General features: G+C 43.0%; 1 pseudogene; it reads right to left on the minus strand.

Moving 5' to 3' along the window:
- Positions 1-18044: 18044 nt before the first annotated feature.
- LOC122746200 lies at positions 18045-18455 on the minus strand (annotated as a pseudogene).
- Positions 18456-21137: the final 2682 nt, after the last annotated feature.

Here is a 21137-nt window from a genome sequence, read left to right on the forward strand (position 1 = left end):
ATTCTTTCATCCTTTCATTCTCTCCATTATTCCTTTATTCAGCAAAGGATTTATGGGCGCTCTGAGGGGGATACCTAGAAGAAGGAAGTGCCCATGACCTCACCAACCCTGTTGAGGCTTGAATCTGCCTAACATCCACAGTAGATACTATGATGAGTTAAAAGGAAACAGAAACAATACCAGACAAGGTTTCTGTCCCCAGGGATATAACTGGGGTCTGTGGAAGTGTGGGTAGCAGTTGGTCTGAGCATAGTAATAAAGTAGGGGCAAGGGAACCCTGGAGTTAAGTTTTTTTTGTGTGTGTGTGAGGCAATTGGGGTTAAGTGACTTGTCCAGGGTCACACAACTAGTAAGTGTCAAGTATCTAAGGCCGGATTTGAACTGAGCTCCTCCTGACTGCAGGGCCAGTGCTCTATCCACTGAGATTATTCTTATAATAATAATCCTTGTCCCTTCTCCCAAGGATGCTTCCTGGGGAACTAGTGAGTGTTCATTTATTCTTGGAATGATGGACTCAGAAACGTAAGGAACTCCAAGGTTCATTGAGTCTAATCCATATTGGAACAAACATTAGGGCCTTACATTAGCCCCAACAAGTAGCCATCCAGTTTCTGCTTGAAAATTCCCAGTAACAAGGAATTTTCCATCTTCCAGGACAGTTTGTTTCACTGTGGACAGTTCTGGGTGTTGGAAAGATGAAGCAGTGTTTCCAAGTGAATAGAGAGAGGCTGTGGATTCAGGAAGATTTGCCTTCCACTCCTGCCTGGAACACATACTGGCTGTTACTTTAACTCTCAGAGTCAGTAAATATTTACTCAGAACTAGGTTAAATGCTGGAAATTAAACAAAAAGACAAAATACAACAAAGTAGCCCCTGCCCTCAGGGAGCTCCCAGTCTAACTGTTGAGACAATATGCAAACAACTATGTACAAAGAAGATACAGATGGGATAAATGGAGATGATCAATAGAGGGAGGGTACTAGAAGCTTTTTGTCAAAAGTGGGATTTTAGTTGGAATTTCAAGAAAGCTGAGAGGGAAGATGAGACAGGAGAGAATTCTTGGCATGGGGGATAGCCAGTGACAAGTGCCCTGAGTGAGGAGATGGAGAGTCTTGTTCAGCAAGAAGGCCAGTGTCACTGAATGGGTGGGCAGTGAAGTTTAAGTTGCCTGGAAAGGTAGGAGGGAGTCAGGTTATGAAAAGATTTGAAGGGCACATAAAGGATTTTTTATTTGATCTTGGAGATAAGGCGTTACTGTAGTTTATTGAATGATGTGTGTGTGTGTGTGTGTGTGTGTGACTTGGTTGGACCTGAGCTTTGGGAAGATCGATTTGACAGGTGAGTGGAGATTGGACTGCAGTGGGGAAAGACCTGAAGCCAGGAGGCCTGCCAGCAGGCTATTGCAACAATCTAGGCTGGAGGTGATGGGCATCAGGGTGATGGCAGGGTCAGAGGAGAGAAGGGGACATATGGGAGGGATGTTGTGAAGGTAGAAGTGATAGGACTTGGAAATAGATTGGACATGGGGAGATGAGAAAGAGTGAGGAGTCTAGGATAATACCTAGGTTGTAAGCCTGGGTGACTGGGTGGATGGTAGTGCACTCAACAGTAACAGGGTTGTTGTTGTTGTTGCTTGTCCTTCATTCTCAAAGAGGATCGTGATATTAGTCTGTCATGACTTGCAGTGAATTGGATTTAAGTGAGGGAAGGCTATGCAAAACCACCAGCCTCACTCTTTCCTCTGGAGTCATCTGGGTCCAGTGGCAAGATATGTATCAGGATGGGCAGCTAGGTGGCATGATGGATAAAATACTGGCCCTGGATTCAGGAGGACCTGAGTTCAAATCTGGCCTCAGACACTTGACATTTACTAGCTGCGTGACCCTGGGCAAGTCACTTAACCCTCATTGCCCTGACCTTCCCCCCCCCCCCCGAAAAATAAAAAGATATATATCAGGATGATGACTGGAGATAGCACAGGATGCAGTGGGAGACCTTGGCTTTTTAAGCTGAGGCCTTTCTCAGGTCTCACTTTGGCTGAGATAACACCCATTCAGTGATTAAAGTTAGGTAATAAAAGAGTTAAAAGAAAGCATCTTTTACCTATGCAAAAAGAAGAAGAGGAAGAAGAAGAAGAAGAAGAAGAAGAAGAAGAAGAAGAAGAAGAAGAAGAAGAAGAAGGAGAAGGAGGAGGAGGAGGAGGAGGAGGAGGAGGAGGAGGAGGAGGAGGAGGAGGAGGAGAAGAGAGACTGAACTAATGAATAAATAAGTAACAAGGAAGTTGGGAAGAAAAGAAAGCCTGAGGGGAAGCATAAATTAGTTTGGGTTTGGACATATTAAGATCCAGTCTGACATTTCCATTTGGCAGGTGGCGATGGCCAGACTTGGAGGTTAGGGCTGGATAAGTAGAGAAGAGATGATAGTTGAATCTATGAGAGCTGATCAGATATCCAATTGAAATAGACTTAGGGGAGAAGGAGGAGGGCCCAGGAGAGAGCCTGGGAGGACACCCATGGTCAGTGGGTGTGACCTGAATCAGATCCAGCCAAAGGAACAGAGAAGGAGGGGTCAGAGAAGTAGGAGGAGCCAAAATCTTGGGAAGAGAATTTGAAGGGGAAGAGGGCTATTGACCAAGAGGTCAAGTAGGATGCAGAGTAGGTCTGGTGACTAAGAGACCTTTAGTAACTCTGGAGAGAACAGTTTTGGGTGAATAATGAGTTTGGAAGCTGACTTGAAGAGAACACAGAAGAGGGTTAAGTCAAGTCAACAGGCATTGATTAAGGGTCTTCTATGTGACTGGGACCACCAACAGCTGCAGGAGGTCCCAGTCTCATTGGAGAGACAACATGGAAACCACATATATGTATAAATAAGGAATATGAAGGATAAATTGGAGATGGTCTCAGGAGACACTAAGATTGAGGAGGAAAGGCTTCTTGCAGCAATGAGAGTGAGCCGGGAGGAAGCAGAAAGCATCGATTGTAGATGGCTTTCCAAGGAGTTTAGCCACAATAGGGAGGAGACAGACCAGATATAAGCTGAGGTTCCCTAGAGGATGGAGAACTCATTACTGTGTTTGTAGGTAATAGGGAAGCAGTCAATAGACAAGAAGAGGTTGAAGATTAATAAGAGATTAGGAATGAAAGAGGGGGCAATGCTGGAGAAGATAGAAGGAAGGAAATGAGCATTTTATAAATTTATTTAATACTTTATTTTATACTTAGTATAGTATTTATTGAATTTATTGAATTCAAATTTATTGAATACTATGTACCAAGCCTTAGCTTTACAAGTTTTATCTCATTTGATCCTTACAACAGTCCTCGGAGATGGACGCTATTATTATCACCCCCATTTTACAACTGAAGAAACTGAGACAAACAGGTTAAGTGACTTGCTCAGGGTCACATAGCAACTACCTCCTGAGACTGGGTTTGAACTCGTGCCTTTCTGACTCCAGGTCTAGCTCTCCATCCATTGTACCACCCAGTTGCCTTTAGATGGATGGAAAGGCATAGTATGTTTGACTTTTGTAAGGAGAAGGGCTGTCTCTTCATGTGAAACAGATGAAAGAGAAGATAGCAGGAGAAGGCATCTGGGTGATTTGACATGCGAAGGATCAGCCTCAATTTTTCAGTGGAAGAGGAAGGAAGATTCTTAGTTGGGAGGATGGAGGGAAGGGGAGTGATGGGAGGTTTGAGGAGGGATGGAAAGATTACGAGAAGCCTCAAAAGGATGATGCAGCAGTCCTCAAAGTACTGTGTAGGGACCCTTGGGGTCCCCAAGACTCTTTTGGGAAGTCTGTGATATTAGGACTATTTTTGTCATCATAAGAAGTCATTTTAATTTATAATATAATAAACACTGATGGCTATAACCTACATAAACAGAAGCCCCTTGGGGGCATTCTCACTAATTTTTTAAGTCTGTAAAGGGATACTGAGAGACCAAAAAAAATGAGAACTGTTGGGCTAATGAGTTCATCAGAGAGATGTAAAAGGATTGCCTTGCTGCTGTGAGGGCCCAGTGGAGATTCCATGACATAAGCTTGTAGAGGACCCAGTCAGCACACTTTTGTGATTTTTCTCCAGCTTTGTTTTGTATCATGTGATTAGGAGCAAAGGCAACAGACATTGGGGGGGCTTTGTAGGGAAAAATTGAGGTAGGAGAAGGGGAAAGGCCAGTTTTCTTGACAGAGATACTGGAGTGGTTTGCCATTTCCTTCTCATTTTACAGATGAGGAAACTGAGGCAAACAGGGTAAAGTGACTTGTCTAGGGTCACACAGCTAGTAAGTGTCTGAGGGCAGATTTGGACTCAGGAAGATAAGTTTTCCTGACTCCTGGCTCTGTGCTCTATCCACTGAGTCACTGGGCTCCCCTAAATCATATAGCCTTTGCCTAAAGCCTCCAGTGATGATGGTGAGAACTCCTACCTCCTGACACAGCCCCTTCCCTTTTGGGTAGTTCTCATTATTAGGACATTTTACCAATATCAAATCTAAATCTGCCTCCTTGAGCCTTCCCGGCATCCCCACCCTTCTGATCCCTGGTCAAACAGACCAAGCCTGGTACAGAGAGGTCCTTCAGATACAGGAAGACATTTAGCATGTCCTCCCTGAGACTTTTCTTCCAATTAAATGTCCCCTGTTTCTTCCTCCAGTCCTTGTGTGGCGTGGGGTCCTCCAATTATCCTGGTTGTCCATCTCTTTTCCTCTGTGTCTTTCCCAAGCTCATTACCCAGAACAGAACCCCATAGTCTGGGTGTGGTCTGAGCAGGGCAGAGGTCTGTTGTCTCCTCATTTTACAAGTATTTGTTTAATGCCTACTTCATGCAAAGCATCATGCCAGGCTCTCTGCCTTCAGATGTAAAGAATGAGAGGGAGGTGATCAGAATACCCATTTGGGAGAAGTAAATGAGATAGTAGGAGAACAGCTTTTATGTTGTAAATCTTAACCCTAAGTTGTCAGCCTTAAGGCTTTACATGAATGTCAGCTAACATCCTTGTTATCTTGAACAGAGGCAGCCAGGTGGCTCAGGGGATAGAGCCCTGGTCCTGGAGTCAGGAAGACTGAGTTCAAATCCAGCCTCAAGACACTTACTAGCTGTGTGACCCTGGGAAAGTCACTTAACTTCTGTTTGCCTTAGTTTCCTCAACTGTATGATAATAGCACCTACCTCCCAGGATTGTTGTAAAGAGTAAATGAGATAATATTTGTAAAATGCTTTGCAAACTATACATTGCCATATGTGTTAGTTATTATTATAAGACAAGATCCTCTCCTGTGCAATTTTATAATCAAGGTGGAGAGACAAGACTGAGACACAGAATCATTAATGTAGAGTAGGGAACTCAGAGGTCATCAAGTCTAGTTCTTTCATTGATGAGGATACTGAGCCTGAGAGAAGGGAAGGAACTTGGGGAAATCGAGGTCATAGCTGAGGAGTGTCAGAGGCAGGATTTGAACCTGCATCTCCCTTCATTCCAGGTTCAGTGCTCCCTCCTCCACTGCACCAAGCTGTCCCTCTCACACCATTAAATAACGATATATTCCAAGACTCCAGTGGAGCTGTGATCTCATGAGTATTCCTGGGTTTTCTGCCTGCTTATCCTGTGCAGCTCCTGGCCACATCCTTCCTACAAGTTTGCCACAAGGTGTCCATCCAACCTCTGGACCTGATGTAGGAGGCAAAAAGGGGTTAAAAGAAAAGCCCAAGACCCAAGCTTAAATTCAGATATTAGCTCTAAAAGGGATTCAGACCCAGTTAATGTATAACTTACAAGTCAGGATGCTAAGTTCTCTTACCCACATAAATCAGTACCCATAACGGGAACAGAGGGGGTGAGGCCATGACTAGAAATAAATGGTAAATGAAGATGTTTTGAAACTAAGCATGGGAATCAGAAAGAGACATGTGCAGAAAAGGCCAAATTTGTCCCCAGATTATGATGTGTAAACCCCCAAAACACACCTCCATGGAAAAAGGTACCTGCCTCGGGGGTTGGCTTAAGACCCCAGGAACTTCAAATTAAGATAGGCCCTCCCCTGTACCTCCCAAAGGTGGAGATGATTATAATGAGAAGGAATCAATTTATCCATACTATAAACATAACTGTCTTTTCTTTCACTATTTGATTGTTTAGTTTTGTTTTGTTTTTGTGGGGCAATGAGGGTTAAGTGACTTGCCCATGGTCACATGGCTGGTAAGTATCAAGTGTCTAAGGCTGGATTTGAACTCAGGTCCTTCTGAATCTAGGGCCAGTGCTTTATCCACTGCAGCACCACCTAGCTGCCCCTTCTTTCACTATTTGAGAGATACCTTTCCACTAGTCTGGTTCTCTCCCTGTGGTCACTCACAGTATTGCAATAAAACTTGGGAAACTGAGTCACTGAGCCTTGTAATTCTTTTGGGATGACTCACGATCAATTTGACCTTAATTCCATCCCACGTCATTTGGAGCCCAACATGTGAGGAACTTTTAGTCTCAGACTCAAACTCTTTTTCCGTTTTTTTTTTTTTTTTGGTGGGGCAATGAGGGTTAACTTATTTGCTTAGGGTCACACAGCTGGTACATGTCAAGTGTCTGAGACTGGATTTGAACTCAGGTCCTCCTGAATCCAGGGCCAGTGCTCTATCCACTGCGCCACCTAGCTGCCCCCTTTCCTTTTTTTTTTGAAAGCAATGGGATGAGACCTTGCTAAGGTAAGTTTGGGATCTGCCTTTAACTCCTGCACTGGGGTTTTGGCTCATTTGGGAGACTGGCTCGCCAAATGGAGCAGGGATATTTCTCGTTGATTTGGGATCAAGTGATTTACCCTGAGGGATTTCGCCTTTTTTCTGAGAAGGGAAAAAGGGAATTGCCCTGTTGGCAAGACCCAGCAGTCTGGGGGATGCCTTGGATTGGGTACTTTGCCTTTAATTAATAGACACCCATGTGGACACAGGTGTGGTGTCGGTAACCTCTGGGAGGTTAAGGATGGGTCAGGAAGTTAGGGTAGTTTGGGATTAATTTTGACAAATTGGGAGAAGTCCAATTGCACTGACCTGAAAAAGAAAATGGGTGGTGTTTCATTGCAATACTGTTTGGCCACAGCAACCCCCTCATTCAGCTCTTGGGTTCCCTGGGATGGAGTATGCATTGTGTTTTTCTCCTCCGTTGCTTCAAAAACCTCAGTCACATTGGGTGGGACCCCAGGGTCTGAGGTAGGATTTTTCTCAGGTGTGGTCTTAGCCCAACCCACCTTAAAGGGACAGGGAGAGAAAGCATTCTGCATGACCCCTCAGGTATATCCTTACAAATTTGGAAAAAATTGGACATGGGTGAGAAGAAAAAAATGACTTATTTACAAGAGAAAGATTTAAGGTAATAGACCTCCTGATTAGCGCCTACCAGAGTGGGCTGGTCAGGAAAAAGCAAGCCCTCCTGATTAACCCTTACCAGAGTGGGTTGGTCAGGAAGAAGTAATATCTTATGGCTGTTTGTTTGGTTGTCATATGCAGCTGCTTGTTGTCTTGCGCATTTATATCTGTCAAATGTTGTAATTAAGTTGTACAATCTGTGGGGAATTTTTGGTTGTACCCCCGTAGTCTTTCAGAGTGGTGGCCAGGCTCTGAAAGTAGGGGGAAGGGAAGTCTCTGACTTCTGGATATCTGTACAGGTGTGTGTCTACTTAAGAGTTTGAATTTGGAATTGGGATGTTAATTCTTTGCTAGGCATTCATAGCCTTAGATGAACATTGTAAAAGCTGGTTTGAAAATTCTGCTACTGGGGCAGCTAGGTGGCACAGTGGATAAAGCACCAGCCCTGGATTCAGGAGGACTTGAGTTCAAATCTGGCCTCAGACACTTAACACTTACTAGCTGTGTGACCCTGGGCAAATCACTTAACCCCTATTGCCCCACAAAAAACAAACAAACAAACAAAACCAAATCTGGCCTCAGACACTTGACACTTACTAGCTGTGTGATCCTGGGCAAGTCACTTAACCCTCATTGCCCAACCAAAAAAAAGAAAAGAAAATGCTGCTACTTTGAAATTTTTTGTAGTGGAATGGATAAAAATCAGGAGCTATTTGTAATGTGTAAAAGTTTTTTTTTTTTTTTCAGGGCAGTGAGGGTTAAGTGACTTGCCCAGGGTCACACAGCTAGTAAATGTCAAGTGTCTGAGGCCGCATTTGAACTTAGGTCCTCCTGAATCCAGGGCCGGTGCTCTATCCACTGTGCCACCTAGTTGCCCCCAATGTGTAAAAGTTTTAATGAGAAATGATCTCTAGTCAAGTGTGACTTGTGGTTGTGCTGCTGCTTTCTTTCTCTCCCCCCTCACCCCCCCTCCAGCTCAGGTGCTGGCTGGCTGGCTGTAGCACCAAAACGGAGTGGTGGGTGAGAGAGAGAATGTTTAGAAAATCTTAAGAAATTGTCCAGAGTATTTTAAATTATTGCTAAAAGCAAATAGAAAGAAACCTGTGCCATTTTGTATTGACAGTTCAAAGAATTTGAAATCTTGATAAAAAAAAGAGGGGGAGTATATTTAAGGTGAACTGCCACTTTAAGTGCTCACCTGCCATTTCAAGGTTTGTGAATTCTGGAAGAAACCAAAGAGTAATTGAGTTTGATTGGAAAACTAAAATGCTGTTGGAATACTGCTAAGTTTTAAAGTTACTTTTAAATTGGTGTATATGTATTAAAATTGGAAACAAAGCAATTGATGGTTTTAACAAAAACAGGTACATTAGCTATTTCCTCTAAGACAGAGGAAAGCATTGGAAGCTGGTAAATCATTACAGAGAAAAAGACCTTCTAGACTTTTTATAATTTGTAAACTTGCCAGAAAATCACTTGTTACAAGGAAGGGTTTTGCTGAGGATTTATAAGGTTGCTTCTTGTATAGAAGTAATTTCTTTTCTTTTCTTTTCTTTTTCAGGGCAATGGGGGTTAAGTGACTTGCCCAGGGTCACATAGCTAGTAAGTGTCAAGTGTCTGAGGCCAGATTTAAACTCAGGTCCTCCTGAATTCAGGGCTGGTGCTTTATCCACTGCTCCACCTGGCTGCCCCCAGAAGTAATTTCTAATGATTGATCTTTACACCAGGATAACGTTTATGGAAGGAAAAACCAAGCAACATGTGTGTGTCCTGGTAAATCTTTTTTGTTCACTGTAACTTCGTGAGAGTAGAGGTTTCTTATTTAAGATAAAATATTTTGGGACAGTAATTTATAATATTGTTTTGAGTTTTGAATTCAGGTATAAGTGTTTGGGTGGTTAAGCCAGTAATCCAAGTACTGGAAAGAATGTCACAAATCAATGACACAAGAGAGAATATGCTGCTTACAGGTGGAGGTATCTGGGAAAAAGCCAAGAAGACAATTTAGGACTCAATCCGAGGTAGGCTCCTTTTGGCTCATTGAGTTCCTGCTGAAAATGTTTCCCCACCTGGCTATCCCTGAATTTGGCTATTACTGTATGACTGGTGGTCACTTGTAACTTTTACCTGCAATCAAACAGAGCTAAGGATGTTTTATCCTGGCCTTATAATCATGTCCCTGCTTTTTCTTTTATAGTAGATTTCTATAATCAGAGCAAGTAGTCAGAAGAAATGAGCACAATGCAAGTATGTAAGATCTTACTGTTTTCAGTTTAAATGTCATCACTTAAAAATTTTTTTTAATTTAATTTAATTTTTAATTTTAATTTTAATTTTTTTTTTTTAGTGAGGCAATTGGGGTTAAGTGACTTGCCCAGGGTCACACAGCTAGTAAGTGTTAAGTGTCTGAGGCCGGATTTGAACTCAGGTACTCCTGACTCCAGGGCCAGTGCTCTATCCACTGCGCCATCTATCTGCCCCTGTCATCACTTTTTACGTCAAACAACAAGGTATATTAATATTCAGGTTTGCCATCTGCCTGCTAATGCTTACATGGTATTATGAAAAGGTTAAATTAACTGGGTATCTTTTTGGTTTAGAAGAAAGTGAAATTCCTCCCCATTCAGATGAAAGCGAGGATGGTAACTAGGAAACATAGTTATGCATTTTAGGTTTTATCATAAATCTGCCCAGTCAGATCTCTGTTATGTACTGCCAAGGACACCAAGCTACCAACTATATAGCACAAGGGAATCACAGGGCAGACCTTGCTGCTAGATTAGCTGTTAAGTCCATTCGCCGGTCCACTCTAGCCCTGGTCCCCTTGCCATCCTCCTGTGCCCCAACGGTATCTCCCCTTTCTATACCAAGGAGGAGATTATAAATCTTTAGTGTTAACTACCAACTGCTTAAGCCCATATGTTATCTTGGGCTATTTGGATCTCAAAGTAAGAATGCTACTGCCTCTTCTTATACTAGAGTCAGAAGAGGAACCTGGGATAACTTTCTTTGGTGGGTCTGGAAAACTGCTGCCCTCACTATTCCTTTTGTTGGGTAACTTGAACATGAAGTTATGCTTACAAATTTAACTTTGGTAATAGAATAAATGTCTTATTCTACTGTATTAGGGTTACAAGAATTGGAAGAGTGCTTAAACTCTCTGGCAAATGTGATCCTGGACTGAGGCAGAGTCTATATGGTTCAGAACACCTCCTGAAGGTTGAGCTCCAGTACAGAGGTTACCTGGATGGCTGAAACTGTTCACAGCTGCTTGCTTTGTCCAGTTTTTCATGGAACTCTTAGATTTATTCTGTATTAGGGTCCCTGTTGTCCCTTGGTCTGTTCGTAAATCATTTGTGTCTTGTGTTGTGGTTCTTGCATTTGTAACTCTGGTTCCTAGATCTCCCTCAATTCATAACCCCCCCATGGGTCCCTACTTTGCCCCCACTCAGCAGGAAGCAGTAATAGAAGGGATAATCTGCATCCCTTTTCCCAAGGTATATGAAAAGGGGGGAATGATGTAGGAGGCAAAAAGGGGTTAAAAGAAAAACCTAAGACCCAAGCTTTAATTCAGATATTAGCTCTAAAAGGGATTCAGACCCAGTTAACGTATAATTTACAAGTCAGTATGCTAAATTCTCTTACCCGCATAAATCAATACCCATAACGGGAACAGAGGGGGTGAGGCCATGACTAGAAATAAATGATAAATGAAGATGTTTTGAAACTAAGCATGGGAATCAGAAAGAGACATGCGCAGAAAAGGCCAAATTTGTCCCCAGATTATGACGTGTAAACCCCCAAAACACACCTCCATGGAAAAAGGTACCTGCCTCGGGGGTTGGCTTAGGACCCCAGGAACTCCAGATTAGGATAGGCCCTCCCCTGTACCTCCCAAAGGTGGAGATGATTATAATGAGAAGGAATCAATTTATCCATACTATAAATATAACTGTCTTTTCTTTCACTATTTGATTGTTTTGTTTTGTTTTTGTGGGGCAATGAGGATTAAGTGACTTGCCCATAGTCACATGGCTGGTAAGTATCAAGTGTCTGAGGCTGGATTTGAACTCAGGTCCTTCTGAATCTAGGTCCAGTGCTTTATCCACTGCAGTACCACCTAGCTGCCCCTTCTTTCACTATTTGAAAGATATCTTTCCACTTTTCTGGTTCTCTTCCTGTGGTCACTCATAGTATTGCAATAAAACTTGGGAAACTGAGTCACTGAGCCTTGTAATTCTTTTGGGATGACTCACGATCAATTTGACCTTAATTCCATCCTACATCAGACCCAACCCAGACTTGGGGCCCTTTCTGAATTTCTTTTGACCCCAGGAGGATGCCATTAACCCTCCCTCCTACTTTATGACTAGCCCATCTTCTTGATCACATCATAAATTTTTTTGATGATGAACTTTATTACAATTTTCCTTCTTAGCCCCTCATTTGTAGCCTGCTCATAGCTCCTGGGACATAAATATCATATCATCTATCTATCTATCTATCTATCTATCTATCTATCTATCTATCTATCTATCTATCTATCTATCTATCTATCTACCTATGTATCTACCTGTCTGTCTGTCTGTCTATCTATTTTTCTGTTTGTATGTCTTTCTGTCTGCCTGTCTGTCCATCTGTCCATCTATCTGTCTGTCTGTCTTTCCATCCATCCACCCACCCACCCACCTACCTACCTATCCATTCATCTATCTCTCTACCTAGCTACATCTATCCATCCATCTATCTATCTATCTATCTATCTATCTATCTATCTATCTATCTATCTATCTATCTATCTATCTATCTATCTACCAATCTCTCTGTCATCTATCATCTATCTATCTACCTCTCTACCTTTCCAATCTATCCACCCATCATCTGTCTATCTATCTATCTATCTATCTATCTATCTATCTATCTATCTATCTATCTATCTATCTATCTATCTATCTATCTACCTCTCTACCTCTCTACCTATCTCTCTGTCATCTATCTTTCTATCATCCATCCATCATCTATCAATCATCTATCTATCATCTCTCTATCTACCTCTCTATCTCTCTGTCATCTACCTACCTCTGTCTATTTCTTTCTCTCCATTTATCTCTCCATCTATCTATGCCTCATTCTGCCCTAGGAATCCATCACCTCTCTTTCTGGAGGTGGTTACTACGTTTCACCATGAGTCCTTTGGGATGGGGATTGATCACTGTATTCATCAGAGTTCTGAAGGATGTAATTAATTTTCTTTTTTTTTTCTTTTTTTAAAGTGAGGCAATTGGGGTTAAGTGACTTGCCCAGGGTCACACAGCTAGTAAGTGTTAAGTATCTGAGGCCGGATTTGAACTCAGGTACTCCTGACTCCAGGGCTGGTGCTCTATCCACTGCGCCACCTAGCTGCCTCGATGTAACTCATTTTCAATTCTTCGGAGAGGGCTGTACTCTATGACTCAGCTATACAACATCATTTTGACACTGCTGTTCAAAAGGTGGACCTTTGGTTCTCAGAGAAGTTTGGGGTTGGCAATAGAACTTTGCCATTTCAACAAGGCAAATTGACTGGCTCTCTTCAGCCTGCTTAATCTGGGGTCCCACTCACCTGGAGATGGCGCTTTGCACCAAATTCCCACCAGGGGGCGTGTGGAGACCACAGAGTTAGGAACCTAACTCCATGAAGCCCCATGGAACCTTTGGTCTTTCCAAAAAGCTACTCTTCAGTACCGTTTGTTTGTTTGTTTTGTTCATCAGTTCTTTTGGAATCTCAAACTCCTCTTTTCTTTCCAGAGAATATAACTAGGACTAAAAGGTCCAGGTTGCAGGGAAGCTGATTTTGGCTCAATAAAAACGAACAAATCATTGGAGGTATCTAATGATACAACAGCGCACCTTACAAAGCAGTGAGCTCTTGCCCACTGAAAGAAAGCACTTTGCTTTTGTCTTGTATTTATTTCATAAATATTTGTATATGTACATGTTGTTTTCCCAGATAGAATGTAGACTCTCTAAAACAGAAACTGTTGCACTTTTGTCTTTGTATCTTCAATGCCTAGAACAGTGTCTGCAGTACATTCATAAGTCAGTCTCCTTATTTCTTATCTGCATAGACATGGTGGCCTCTAGAATTTGTTTCCTCTCATACTGAATAAGGAGTATGGTCAAGTTTACTGGAAGCCAAGAGGAATGGAGAATGAGGAAGGTTGAGTATCCCTGATAGAGCCAAGTTGGCATTCTTTGCTGTTCATCACACATAGCCTTCTGTTTGGATTTCCAAGCTCTTTCTAACTTGGCCCCCTCCTACCTTTCCAATCTTTTTACCTTTTTCTTTTTCTTTGGTGAGGCAATTGGGGTTAAGTGACTTGGCCAGGGTCACACAGCTAGTAAGTGTCTGAGGCTGGATTTGAACTCAGGTACTCCTGAATCCAGGGCCAGTGCTTTATCCACTGCACCATCTAGCTGCCCCTCCAATCTTTTTAAACTTTTTTGTTTTGTTTTGTTTTTCAGGGCAATGGGGGTTAAGTGACTTGCCCGGGGTCACACAGCTAGTAAGTGTCTGAGACCAGATTTGAACTCAGGTACTCCTGAATCCAGGGCTGGTGCTTTATCCACTGCGTCACCTAGCTGCCCCAATCTTTTTAAACTTTAAATCTCCTCTCCTCCCTTTCTTTCCCCTCAGTCATCTGTGATTTGGTGATTTGAACTGGCCATTTCCCATGCCTGGGATTCTCTTCCTCCTCATCTCTGCCTCCTCGCTTTCCTTCAAGTTCCAACTTTCTTCACAAGTAGCTTTTCCCCATCCCAATTAATACTGGTGTCTCCCTCTGTTGGTTATCATCAGTTTTGAAGATGGCAGAGGAGAGGCAGTGATTATCATCAGTTTCTCCTGTATACATCTGATTTGTACAGTTGTATTTCAGGAGACTCTCATTAGACGATGAAGTTCTTGATAGCAGAGATTTTTTTTTTTTTTGGCGGGGGAGCTTCTTTTAGTAATCTTCGCACAGTTCCTAGCACACAGTAGGTCTGTCATAAATGCTTGTTGAGGACTCCTAGTCTCATCTCTGTGCCTTGGCTTGGCTGTCTCCCATGCCTGGAACACACTCCCCTCCTCACCTCTGCCTTGTAGAAGCCCTCCCTTCAGGGCAGCTCCCCTACCACCTCCTGCCTGAAGCCACTCCTGATCTTCCCATTTCCTTGTACTCTCCCATACTGACCTTGTATTTATTCAGTACATAATTACATATGTATATGTTGCCTCCTCCATTAGAGTGTAAGATTCTTCAGGGTAGGGATTGTGCCATTCTTTGTTTCTCACCAGTGGCTAAAACCACGCTTGGCACAGAGTAGGTACTTTAATAAATGGTTGAACACTGATTTATTGCTTGAGCTATGTTCTATGTGTAAGAAATACCTAATATTTCAGTGTTTCCGTGGCTCTAAGATCTCATCGATGGGGGCCTCCATCTAGTGGGGCAGTTCAAACCCAATCATGCTTTCCCTACTTCTGAGACTTTCCATATCCTTCAGTAAGTGTTGGGGGGGGGGGTCCTTCCTTGGGGTCTCTTGTCATTACAAGAGTGCCAGTTAAGTCTCAGGACTGTCCATCTGTTACTCCTCATCCTCTGTAGGTGACTGACCCATATATGTTCCTAGTCCTATATCTCTTACATCTTTTAGATTCCCTTTTGCACACAAAGATATCACTGGCTAATAGGCTTTAGCTTATTCTCACAGCTACCATGAATCTTATCATTTCTTTTGTGGTGACTAGCAATATTGTTTACTTGGATATTGTGGTGGGGGGGAAGCTTTTGCATTAAATATACTGATATATCTCTAATATCCAGGGTTTGTAGGCGATTGATGGAAATATATAAGAATGAGAGCCAAGCAACTAGGTGGTACAATAAATAGAATGCCGAGCCTGGAGTCTGGAGGACCTGAGTTCAAATCTGGCCTTGGACACTTACTAACTGCATGATCCTAGGCAAGTCACTCCACTTCTGCCTTCGTTTCCTCATCTGGAAAATGGGGGATAATAATAGCATCTACCATTTGACCTTGTTCAATGTTAAACTCTCAGACAATGGAGTCCAAACATTGCAGTGAGGATCAAATGAGATGATATGTACAAAGCACTTTGTAACTCTTTTTGTATTCTTTTTTGTTTTTTGTTTTTAGTGAGGCAATTGGGGTTAAGTGACTTGCCCAGGGTCACACAGCTAGTAAGTGTTAAGTGTCTGAGGCCGGATTTGAACTCAGGTCCTCCTGACTCCAGGGCCAGTGCTCTATCCACTGCGCCACCTAGCTGCCCCACTTTGTAACTCTTAAAGCTTCAAATAGATGTGATAGGTTTTTTTTGGGGGGGGGGCAGGACAATGAGGGTTAAGTGACTTGCCCAGGGTCACACAGCTAGTAAGTGTCATATGTCTGAGGTTTGATTTGAACTCAGGTCCTCCTGAATCCAGGGTCAGTTCTCTATCCACTGCGCCACCTAACTGCCCCTGTGATAGTTATTTTTAATAAAAATATAAGGGGCAGCTAGGTGGCGCAGTGGATAAAGCACTGGCCCTGGAGTCAGGAGGACCTGAGTTCAAATCCGACCTCAGACACTTAACACTTACTAGTTGTGTGACCCTGGGCAAGTCACTTAACCCCAATTGCCTTACCGAAGGAAAAAATATATATATATAAGGCAGTGTGAGTTTAAATCCTGTTTCAGACACTTACTAGAGTATCACATGAGAAAACATTTGTTAAATCATGTAAAACACAGTATCTGACAAATAGTAAGTACTATATACATGTTATTTATTATTATTATTATTATTAGGCAAGTCACTAGACAGCTCTCAGCCTCAGTTTCCCCATATGGAAAATGAGGACGTTGGATTTGGGAATGTAAGAAAATAATGGGCTTTACCAATGCCCAAAGGCCTAGCTAAAGGGGATTGATTTGGATTGATTGGATTGACTGAGACTGACTGACTTCACTGATTAATTCACTTAAAGTTAATTCAATTGAAGCCACACTTGCCTGGCCCTCAGGAGGGTGTATTCTCAGAGACTGTGTACTGTGACCTCAACACAGGACCACACTCAAGTCCAGTGAACCAATGGAGTTGGGTGATGCTAGCCAATTAGCTTGAAGCAGTGTGGAAGGACCACCTCTCCTTGGGACGCAGAGGGAGCTTCCACACTCAGTTTGTCTCTCAAACAGCCAGATGGTGGAGAAATTGAGGAAGAACCAGGCAAGGCTGAAACATTAGGCTAGGTAGGCCTTTTCTTAACTTTCTAACCCAGGTATTCTCTTTTTTCTTTCTTTCTTTCTTTTTTTTTTTCAGTACAATGAGGGTTAAGTGACTTGCCCAGGGTCACATAGCTAGTGTCAAGTATCTGAGGCCAGATTTGAACTCAGGTCCTCCTGAATCCAGGGCTGGTGCTTTATCCACCGTGCCATGTAGCTGCCCCCTTCTTTTTTCTAATAAATGCTTAATGCCCAAGAACTGGTGCTAAAGCTTCTAATTTATAAGTAAACCCTAGCTAGCATTCCCTACACTTGGGACAGGAATAAGGCAACCACACATTTAATTTTAAATGTCACAATAACCACCCAAAAGATTCTAGAGGCCTAAATCCTTCCAGCTCCAGACCTATGATCCTAAAAAAGATGTTTTTTTTGTTTCAGAAAGAAGCGTGGTGTAAATGAAGAGGCCGCCATGTTTCCTGAAGGTAGACCAGCCTGCTTTCCTCCTGCTTGGGTGTGAGCCCAATCCCTTGGTACATGGATCTTGGACAGATGGACCAGTTCTTTGGGCTGACCATCCAGCTGCATGTCCGATTCTGGATAGCAGGAATCTGTAGCCCCTTGCTTTGGTCCTAGTGTGGTTATCTATTTTTTTGGGGGGGGGGTGAGGCAATTGGTGTTAAGTGACTTGCCCAGGGTCACACAGCTAGTAAGTGTTAAGTGTCTTAGGCCGGATTTGAACTCAGGTCCTCCTGACTCCAGGGCCAGTGCTCTATCCACTGTGCCACCTAGCTGCCCCCCTAATGAGGGTAAAGGAAAAAAGATATTACTGGAATTTAGGGTCATAGTTCAGAGTTTGAGCAGTTGAGATTTTGCTGCAGATTTGTATATATGGAAGTTTGGCATTTTATCGTAGCCACATGTAACTTCACCAAGGTCATCCTCCATCAGTTTGCCAAGGTTGGGATCACTTGAAAGATGATGATTTCCAAATTTCCAGGGTCTATGGTCCATCAGAGTTAGATTTCCGTAGACATGAACTCCAAAGTTTAACTTACAGTTTGGACAGCAATGCCATGAGCCTTTCATTTTAGTGATCAGATAGACTTCTGGGAGACTTCTGGGCCTTTTGTATCTGGTCCCTTCACACAAAGAGTCTGACTGGGCTCCTTTCTATGGTCTATGATGTGGTACAAAGGCCTCAGATTCCTTATCTGTCTTTCTGGAGGTGATCGGTGGATTCTTTCAATTTCTATTTTATCTTCTGCTTCTAGAATATCGGGGCAATTTTCCCTGACAATTTCTTGGAAGATGATATTTAAGCTCTTTCCTTGATCATGGTTTTTAGGTAGACCAATAATTTTCAAATGATCTCTCCTGGACCTATTTTCCAGGTCAGCAGTTTTTCCCAGAAGATATTTCACATTGCCCTCTATTTTTTTTTCAGACCAAGGCTTTTATTTACTCATTTCTTGCATTTAAAATATTCTTGGATGACATCTTTGGCCTGAGATTCCTTGCCATAGTCTTTAACAACAACACAACTGCAGCCAACCACTTTGCGGGGCTTCCCCTCTCTGTCAGTTTTACAGAGGCCTACCCACTCACCCAGCTTCTTGTTGTCGTCAACCTTAATCAAGTTAATTTGGTGCTCAGCACACAGGGCTTCAACCAATTTTACGTACATAGGTTCATCACAGTTGGAAGCAAGAACACAAAGATGGGCTTGGCGTTTGTCCAAGGCTTTGGTGGCTTCACGAATTCCACAAGCTAGGCCATCATGGATGAGTGCGGTCTTCAGCACTAAGTCCCACTAAGTCCCAGCAGCAATGCCTTCCTCGGTCATGGCAGCGGTTCACGAGTGAAACTAAATCTTGAAAACACCCGGGAGCCTCCGCCTCCCGCTCGATTCAGCGGCGACAGGGAAAGAGAGCAACCCTCTATTTTTTTATTCATTTGGATTTGCTTTATTGTGTCTTGGTTTCTCATAAAGTCACTGGCTTCCATTTGTTTAATCCTAATTCTTAGGCAATTATTTTCATCAGAGAGCTTTTGTACCTCCTTTTCCATTTGGCCAATTTGACTTTTCAAGCTGTTGACTTTTTTCTCATGTCCTTCCTGCATCTCCCTCATTTCTCTTTCCATTTTTTCCTCTACCTCTCTAACTTTATCTTCAAAGTCCTTTTTGAGCACCTCTATGGCCTGAGACCAATTCATATTTTTATCAGAAGCTTTAGATATAGGGGCCTGATGTTGACATCTTCCTCTGAGGGTGGACCTCGATCTTCCTTGTCACTGAAGAAACTTTCTATGGTCCTCACCTTTCTCTGTCAGCTCATCTTGCCTTTCTTTTACTAGACTTTTAACTCCTTAAAGTGGGGCTCTATTTCCAGGCTGCAGTATCCCAAGCTTCAGAAGTTCCAGGTGGTATGATTTTTAATTTTTTTTTTTTTTTAGTGAGGCAATTGGGGTTAAGTGACTTGTCCAAGGTCACACAGCTAGTAAGTGTTAAGTGTCTGAGGCCGAATTTGAACTCAGGTACTCCTGACTCCAGGGCCGGTGCTCTATCCACTGTGCCACCTAGCTGCCCCCCCCGGGTGGTATGATTTAAGGAGGATCAGGTTCTTCACTGGCCTGGCCTGTTCTCTGGTCCATAGATGGCCCCAGACCAACTTGCTAATCAACCAGCTTTGTGTGTTGTGGTTGTCAGTTCCAATGAGCCTGTGCCCCTCCCCGCACCTGGGCCACTGCTACTCGAGCCTACCTCCTGGTTCTCAGCAGGGGTGAAAAATCCAAGTTCTGCCTCAACACCAGCAGAGACCCCTGTAGTCTCCCCCCTGCCAAGGGCTCAGCCCTCTCGCCAGACTGTGAGCCTAGTTCCAGATGACACTGGCGCTTCAGCTGATTCAGAAGCTCTAGGGGTCTCCTTCTCTGGTGAGGCCTTCCTGGGACTGTATCTGTGTCAAGGTGACTGTGGGGTTGGGCTCCACTCCTGTCTCAGCACAGCAGCTCCCTCCTTCTGACCTTCCAAGCCATTCTTGGTTAGAAGATGATTTCAGCACATTCTTCCGTGGGTTTTGCTGCTCCAGGCATTGTCCTATGGCATTATTTCGATGTTTTTTGGAGTGATCGTGTCATGAGTTTGAGAGCTCACTGACTTTTCTCCACCATCTTGGCTCCCTCCTTATCTGTCTAAATGAGGGATTCCCGTTGCTCTTCTCCAAGGACCCTCATACCTTCAGAGTTATGGTCCCATGGCTCATCTTGTTCTCTGAAACTGACTTCCTTTAAGTCCCACTAAAATCCCACCTTCTACAGAAAGCTTTCCCCAATCCCTCTTCATTTTTATCTATCTATCTATCTATCTATCTATCTATCTATCTATCTATCTATCTATCTATCTATCTATCTATCTATCCATCCATCCATCCATCCATCCATCCATCCATCCATCCATCTATCTATCTATCTATCTATCTATCTATCTATCTATCTATCTATCTATCTATCTATCTATCTATATATATATATTTATTTTTGCAGGGCAATGAGGGTTAAGTGACTTGCCCAGGGTCACATAGCTAGTCAGTGTCAAGTGTCTGAGGCTAGATTTGAACTCAGGTCCTCCTGAATCCAGAGGCAGTGGTTTATCCACTGCACCACCTAGCTGCCCTTGAAAACCCAGAAAACTTGTTATCAAGCCCAGGGGTTGAGTTGAATGGGGAATCAGGACTCAAGTGATTCTGATCTCACTGTCAAGCTGGGGAACCCAGTTCCAGACACCTTCCTTCCCTCACCTTGTGGCACTCAGGAGGATAGAACCAAGGGTTCCAAGTCATAGAGAGATTGACTTAGGCTTATTATAAGCAGGAATGAATAATTAGAGATGTCCAACAATGGAACAAGTCCTCTTACAAAGCTGTGAGCTCGCACCCGTGGATGATTCCAATAGAGGCTGTATGACCACTCAATCGCAGCTCCCAGACAGCCCCACCTGTCCCCCCCATTTACCTTGCATTTACTTTGAATATTTTTGTATAATTTTATATAATTTTTAACATATATATATATTTGCTGTTTCCCCAGATAGAGTATGAACTCCCTGAGGGCGGGGACTGCTTTGCTTTTGTCTTTGTGTCTTGGTGTCTTAGCACAGTGCACAATAAAGGCTTAAGAGATGCTTGTTGATTGACTGACTGATGGCTATATTTCAAGGATGTCATTGGGTGAGAATGCTGGACTAGGTGACCTATGATATCTTTTTCTGCTCTAGGCATTTTCCTATGGCATTATTTGGATGTTTTTTGGAGCGATCGTGTTATGAGTTCGGGACCTCACTGCCTTTCCTCCGCCATCTTCGATATCTTTTTCAATTTGAAGATTTTATGAGTTTAGGAATCAAGGACTTATATTCCCCTGCTCTAGGGTCATATACTAGGTATGGGACTCTAAGGTCAGTCAGTTAGTCAGTCAATAAACATTTAAGTGCCTACTATATGGCAGGCATTGAGAATACAAAAAAGACACC

The sequence above is a fragment of the Dromiciops gliroides genome, chromosome 3 (assembly GCF_019393635.1).
Source record: "Dromiciops gliroides isolate mDroGli1 chromosome 3, mDroGli1.pri, whole genome shotgun sequence".
Classification (NCBI taxonomy): domain Eukaryota; kingdom Metazoa; phylum Chordata; class Mammalia; order Microbiotheria; family Microbiotheriidae; genus Dromiciops; species Dromiciops gliroides.